This window comes from Pseudorca crassidens, chromosome 8 (assembly GCF_039906515.1).
Source record: "Pseudorca crassidens isolate mPseCra1 chromosome 8, mPseCra1.hap1, whole genome shotgun sequence".
Taxonomy (NCBI): domain Eukaryota; kingdom Metazoa; phylum Chordata; class Mammalia; order Artiodactyla; family Delphinidae; genus Pseudorca; species Pseudorca crassidens.
This window is the reverse complement of record NC_090303.1, coordinates 78,569,451-78,576,031: the sequence shown is the minus strand read 5'-3', so window position 1 is coordinate 78,576,031 and position 6,581 is coordinate 78,569,451. Positions and strand designations below refer to the sequence as shown.

The 6,581-nt window shown below is 39.1% G+C and overlaps 1 pseudogene; it reads left to right on the top strand.

Moving 5' to 3' along the window:
• Positions 1–646: 646 nt before the first annotated feature.
• LOC137228626 (small ribosomal subunit protein eS26 pseudogene) lies at positions 647–1,083 on the top strand (annotated as a pseudogene).
• Positions 1,084–6,581: the final 5,498 nt, after the last annotated feature.

The following is a 6,581-nucleotide window of genomic DNA, read 5'->3' as shown; positions in this document are numbered from 1 at the left end:
AATTGTGCTATTAGAGAGAGAAATTATTGGACCAAATTAAGCAATTCTTAGAAGAAAGTACATCCAGGAACGTGGTTTCGCACATACTCAGGGGCACAAGTCCTGTCACTATTTGGATCCCATCCTCCATCACTTTATTTATCCCTGGATCCTTGTTTTCTACTGCTCTATCAGCCTCTCAGCCTTCCAGTCCCATTGCAATTCCTAGGTGTCAGTATTCAATATCTGACCACACACCATCAGAAAATCTCTGTCCTCCACTTTCCTTTCCTTTTCTATTACAACTAGAAAAGGACTTTGGTTAGTTTGTGGAATGACAGCTACAATTAGTATGTGGGCTTTAGCATGTTCACTGGGATTTGCTACACTAATCAGACTAACTTATAACTTGTAGACTATGAAAGGCTTTTCTCGTAGTGATTAGTATCTACATGTTTTCTGTGTGACTTATCAGTACAGAAGACCTAAATCACTGTAATAACTACAAAAGACGTTACAGAGAAGAGAAAAATAACATTTTTACTTTGAAAACTGCCATAGACTATAAAGCTCATTTTTGTATATTTAAATCCTAAGATATGAATACATAAATCACATACATACATATACAATTAAGAACTTCATCTAGCTCTCTCACCTCCTGCCAAGATGACCAAGAAAAGAAGGAATGATGGTCATGCCAAAAAGGGCCGCGGCCACGTGCAGCCTGTTCGCTGCACCAGCTGTGCCCAATGCGTGCCCAAGGATAAGGCCATTAAGAAGTTCGTCATTCGGAACATCATAGAGGCCGCAGCCGTCAGGGACATTTCTGAAGCGAGTGTTTGCGACGCCTATGTGCTTCCCAATCTGTATGTGAAACTGCATTACTGCATGAGTTGTGCCATTCACAGCCAGGTAGTCAGGAATCGTTCTTGGGAAGCCCGGAAGGACCGAACACCTCCACCCTGATTTAGACCTGTGGGTGCTGCCCCACGACCTCCACCAAAGCCCATGTAAAGAGCTAAGTCCTTAAAGACTAAAGAAATACTGTCCCCTGGAAAGACAATAAAGTGGAAATTATACTTAAGAAAAAAAAAAAAGAAATTCGTCTATAATATTTCTAATGATTTCATAAAAGTAAAGTAGGGTTATTTTCTTAAATTATGAGTCCTTATGCTTTCCTTCAGTAAGAACTCTACTTGTTTCCCAGAAAGCTTTACATCTCCCTAAAATTCATATGTTGAAGTCTTAACCCCCCAGAACTTCAGAATGTGACCTTATTTGTAAATAGGGTCATTGCAGATGTAAGTGGTTAAGGTGGGGTCGTACTGGAATAGGATGGGTCCCTATTCCAATATGACTGGTGTCCTGATTAAAAGGGGAAATCTGGAGACAGACACACACACAGGGAGACCAGCCACATGAAGACAGAGATCAGCCAAGGGACAGTTTGCCAGCAAACCACCAGAAGCTAGGACAGAAGCACGGGACAGATTCTCCCTCCCAGCCCTCCGAAGGAACCAACCTCAGAGTGATATCAACAAGATGGTGGAAGTCTCCTGCTTATCTCTCCCCAACTCAGCAACAATAAATTGGCAACCATCCATAGGCAAAAGTGCCTTTGTGAGAGATTTGGGATCCAAGTAAGAGACTGTGAAACCCTGGTAGAGCCCAAGACCAAAGAGGGCTGTTTTGAAAAGGCAGCCCATGCACAGGTGGCAGACTTTCCAATTGTGGTCCCAGCTACAGACTTGAAAGTAGCCCTGTCTCCCCATGGACTCCTCTACAGCCCCATTTGGCATTGTCCTGCCACAACACCATCTGCCAAAGGACTGCGCAGGAGTCACACCTGCCTATGTCCCAGGTGTCTGGCCAGCCAACCTCAGTCCTAGCTGTGGACCCTGAAGTGGTGTGTGATCCAGCTCCAACCCCTCTCAGGATGCTAGTCCTGACTCTCCAGGCAACCCCCACTCCACTGCCCGGGGAGACATGTCTATCTGTGCTCTGAGGCAGGACCTCCAACCTAGGTCCAGCTGCAAATCCTGAACTAGCCCTGTAATTTGGCTCTAGCCCCCCTCAGCCATGAACCAGGAATACTCCTGCCCATCCAGGGACCCACCAGGAGGCACACCCTTGTAAGCACCTGGAGGTAGACCTGCTGACCTGGGTCCAACTGCAGATGTTAAAGGGGCCCTGACACCTGCCTCCAGGCCCTCACAGCCATAGTCTAGGAGCAGTCATGTCTGCCCAGGGACCTCTTCCAGCTTCTGGTGGCTCTTCATATTCCTTGGCTTGTGGCAGCATAATTCCAGTCTCTACCTTCATCTTCACATAGTCTTCCTCCCTGTGTCTCAAGTCCCCCATCTCCTTTTCTCTTTTAAGGATACAAATCATTGGATTTACGTAGGGCCCATCTTAAATCCTGGATGATCTCATCTTGAGATTCTTAAATAATCACATCTATAAAGATCCTACAAAGGTCACACTCACAGGAAGTGGGGATTAGGACTTTCCATATCTTTTGGGGGGCCATTATTCAACCCCCCAACTACAACATCTTAAAATAGATGATAACTGGTAATCAATAAACCTTGGGTATTTAGAGAGTGCTGAAAATATGCAGTGTAACTGCTAAACAAGGACTTTTGAAATAGAAGATAATTTTTGTAATACTGCAAGGGAAATTCTAATAATAGTCTATAACTAAAAATACTAGTCTATCTCAGCAAAACTTGGGAGTAGAGGAGAATGGGAAAGTTTAGGGAAATGAAAGTGTTTCAAAACTGCTAACTTTTGGAGGGAGGATGAAAGCAGTGGGAAAATAGAACACCTTGATGGGGAAATAGTTGAAGGCTTGTTTTCTAATATTAGAGAACTAAGTGCTATATTATGAGATTCAGAAAAGAAAGGGGAATTTTCTGCCTTTTAACAAGGGAGAAGAAGAAATGAGTGACAACTCTATCAACTCCTCCCCACTAAAAAACGAAAGAAGGAAAGCAACATTGCAAACAGGTAATAGCATAATAAAAATGGAAGAAATAAAGTATATTAAGCAAATCATTAAAAAGGCAGTTGTACCAAAATTATTACATAAGTCTAATATAATTACAGTTAGGATTTCAACAGGGATTTAAAAAAGTATTGAGTTTCAATCATCTTAGAGTTCATATGGAAGAATAAATATCCCAGAAAATCTAGACAAACAGAGAAATTGAGGAAGGGAGGGAGGAGGGGAGGCATTCAACTACTCAGCTGAGCTGAGTTGACAGGAAAAAGTGAAGACCTTACACTGAAATTAAATAAATGTAAAGCTACTGTTGGAAAAACTATCAGAGAAGCAATATAGAAAATCCAGATATAAATCCCAGAATATATGAGAAGTTAATATGCATGCAACAAAGTTGGTACTTCAACTTATTTGAGGATGAGTTGAAAAGAATATCCTCATGTATTCTAGTGTATAGGTGGCATAAATGTGAACTGTTACAATATCTATCAGTATCAGTCTGGTACTATTTACTATTTCCATTGCACCCTTGGAAATCTACCCCATTAAATAAAAGCCTTGATGTAAGCTGTATGGACTGGATTACATCCCATCCCAGAATTCATATTTTGAATTCCAAACCCTCAATGTGATGATATTTGGAGACTGGGCCTTTGGGAGGTAGAGTTAAAAGAGGTCATAAGGTTGGTGCTCTCATGATGGGGTTACTGTCCTTATGAGAAGGGATACTAGAGATATCTATGCACAGCAAAGATCAGATCAGGGTGAAGATTCAAGGTCTATAGATGCTTTGACCCAACCTCCCTTTTTATGTTCAGTTCTTTGTTGTTTAATATTTATTGTTGTCTTCTCAACCAGAGAATACATTTCATTCATTCATTCCACAAGCCTATCTAGAACATCCACCATGTGCCAAGCACTATACTAGATACTGAATATAAAAGTATATCTTTAAAAAAGTATATCTAAAACATAGTCCTTGACTTTTAGAAAATTTCAGTCTGGAAGAGGTAAAATTCAAATCTGTAATTATTTCAAGGTACAGTACTGTGATGTGTGCTGTCATTTTACCATCAGAGTTCATATATCTTTGACAAAAGTATATCATTCTACACATAACCTGATAGGCATATAGTACTTCTTGATAGATAACTTTGTCTGAATTCATAAATAATTCTTAAATTGTTACTCTATTGAAAGTTTTAATGAAGATATTTATAGATATGTAAAGGTAGCCTATTACCTAAATACAACCACATACTTCACTTGATTTTACATGGTGGCATAAAAGTCACTGAATTGGGGCTTCCCTGGTGGCGCAGTGGTTGAGAGTCTGCCTGCCGATGCAGGGTATACGGGTTCGTGCCCTGGTCCGGGAAGATCCCGTATGCCGCGGAGCGGCTGGGCCCGTGAGCCATGGCCGCTGAGCCTGTGCGTCTGGAGCCTGTGCTCCGCAACGGGAGAGGCCACAACAGTGAGAGGCCTGCGTAATGCAAAAAAAAAAAAAAAAAAAAAAGTCACTGAATTGAGAAAGCAAGTCAATCTTTTTGTAAAATAATTTTTAATTGAAGGGTAGTTTATTTACAATGTTGTGTTAGTTTCAGATGTACAGCAAAGTTTCAGATTCTTTTCCATTATACATTACAAGATATTGAATGTAGTTCCCTGTGCTATATAGTAGGTCCTTGCTGTTAAACTATTTTATATATAATAGTGTGTACCTGTTAATCCCAAACTCCTAGTTTATCTCTCCTCCCTGCCCCTTTCACCTTTGATAACCATAAGATTGTTTTTTATGTCTGTGAGTCTGTTTCTGTTTTGTAAATAAGTTCATTTGTATCATTTTTTTAGATTCCACAAATAAGTGATATCATATTATATTTGTCTTTCTCTGTCTGGCTTACTTCACTTAGCATGACAATCTCTAGGTCCATCCATGTTGTTGCAAATGGCATTATTTCATTCTTTTGTGGCTGAGTAATATTCCATTGTATATATACCACATCTTCTTTTCCATTCATCTGTCAATGGACACTTAGGTTACTTCCACGTTTTGACTATTGTAAGTAGTGCCGCTATGAACATTGGGGTGCATGTATCTTTTCAAATTCGTTTTCATCTTTTCTGGATATATGCTCAGGAGTGGGATTGCTGGATCATATGATAACTCTATTTTTACTTTTTTAAGGACCCTCCATACTGTTCTCCATAGAGGTGGCACCAATTTTCATTCCCACCAACAGTGTAGGAGGATTCCCTTTTCTTCACACTCTCTCCAGCATTTATTATTTTTAGACTTTCTGGTGATGGCCATTCTGGCCCATGGAAGATGGTACCTCTTTGACATTTTGCTTTGCATTTCTCTAATAATTAGTGATGTTGAGCATCTTTTCATGTGCCTGTTGGCCATCTGTATGTCTTCTTTGGGGAAATGTCTATTTAGGTCTTCTGCCCATTTTTTTTGATTGGGTTATTTGTTTTTTGTTATTGAGTTTTATGAGCTGTTTGTATATTTTTAAAATGAAGCCCTTGTCAGTCGCATTGTTTGTGAATATTTTCTCCCAGTCCATAGGTTGTCTTTTCAATTTGTTTATGGTTTCTTTTGCTGTGCAAAAGCTTATAAGGTTGACTAGGTTCCATTTGTTTATTTTTGTTTTTATTTCTTTTGCCTTGGGAGAGTGACTTTAGAAAACAGTGGTATGATTTATGTCAGAGAATGTTTTGCCTATGTTCTCTTCTAGAAGTTTTATGGTGTCATGTTTTATATTTAAGTCTTTAAGCCATTTTGAGTTTATTTTTGTGTATGGTGTGAGGGAGTGTTCTAACTTCATTGATTTACATGTAGGCAAAGGCAATCTTAATGACAGATAGAATAACAAAAGTTATGTGAGTAGCTTTGAAAAATAGTTTTGAATAAAACTGTTATGGGATTAATAGATATTGTAAGAAGGTCTTAACTTTCCCTATTGACTAAACTTTCTGTCGAATTATAGCCATTTTCACAATAGATTAATACTAAAAAGTAGGTAAATAACCTGTTGAATGTTTTTGCCCACTATATACATACACAGTGGGTGTAACAATAAATATTTTGGTTAATGATGACAGTGGATTTGGGGCTTACAGATTGCTAGCAGTGATTCAGAACAGATTTGGAATTTGCACAAATATTCTAAGGTAACACCTTTCAATTTTAAGAATGATGTTGGGCCCTTGAGTGATACATACTTTTAAAAATATTTATTGTATTATGAAGATATTTACTATCAGCTCTGTATTGTGGGAGAGGCTGTATTACTCATTTCAGAGCAGCTAAATCATGGATTTAACTTTATTGAAGTCACTGCAAATAATTTGAACATAAAGTGATGTGGACACACCATTCCTTGATTCACATCAGAAATTAGGTCTCATTTCTTCCTTATGTGAAGGTATGTGTGTATACACTCCCCTCTGCTGGAAGCTAGGGATTATAGAGACACAATTCCATCACTGCTTGTGACAAATGCTAGAGAATGGGAAAAATTAGAATAAGTAAACTTCTAACTAACCTGATTCTACTCATTGTAATCTCTAGTCCATGAAAAATGGGCTT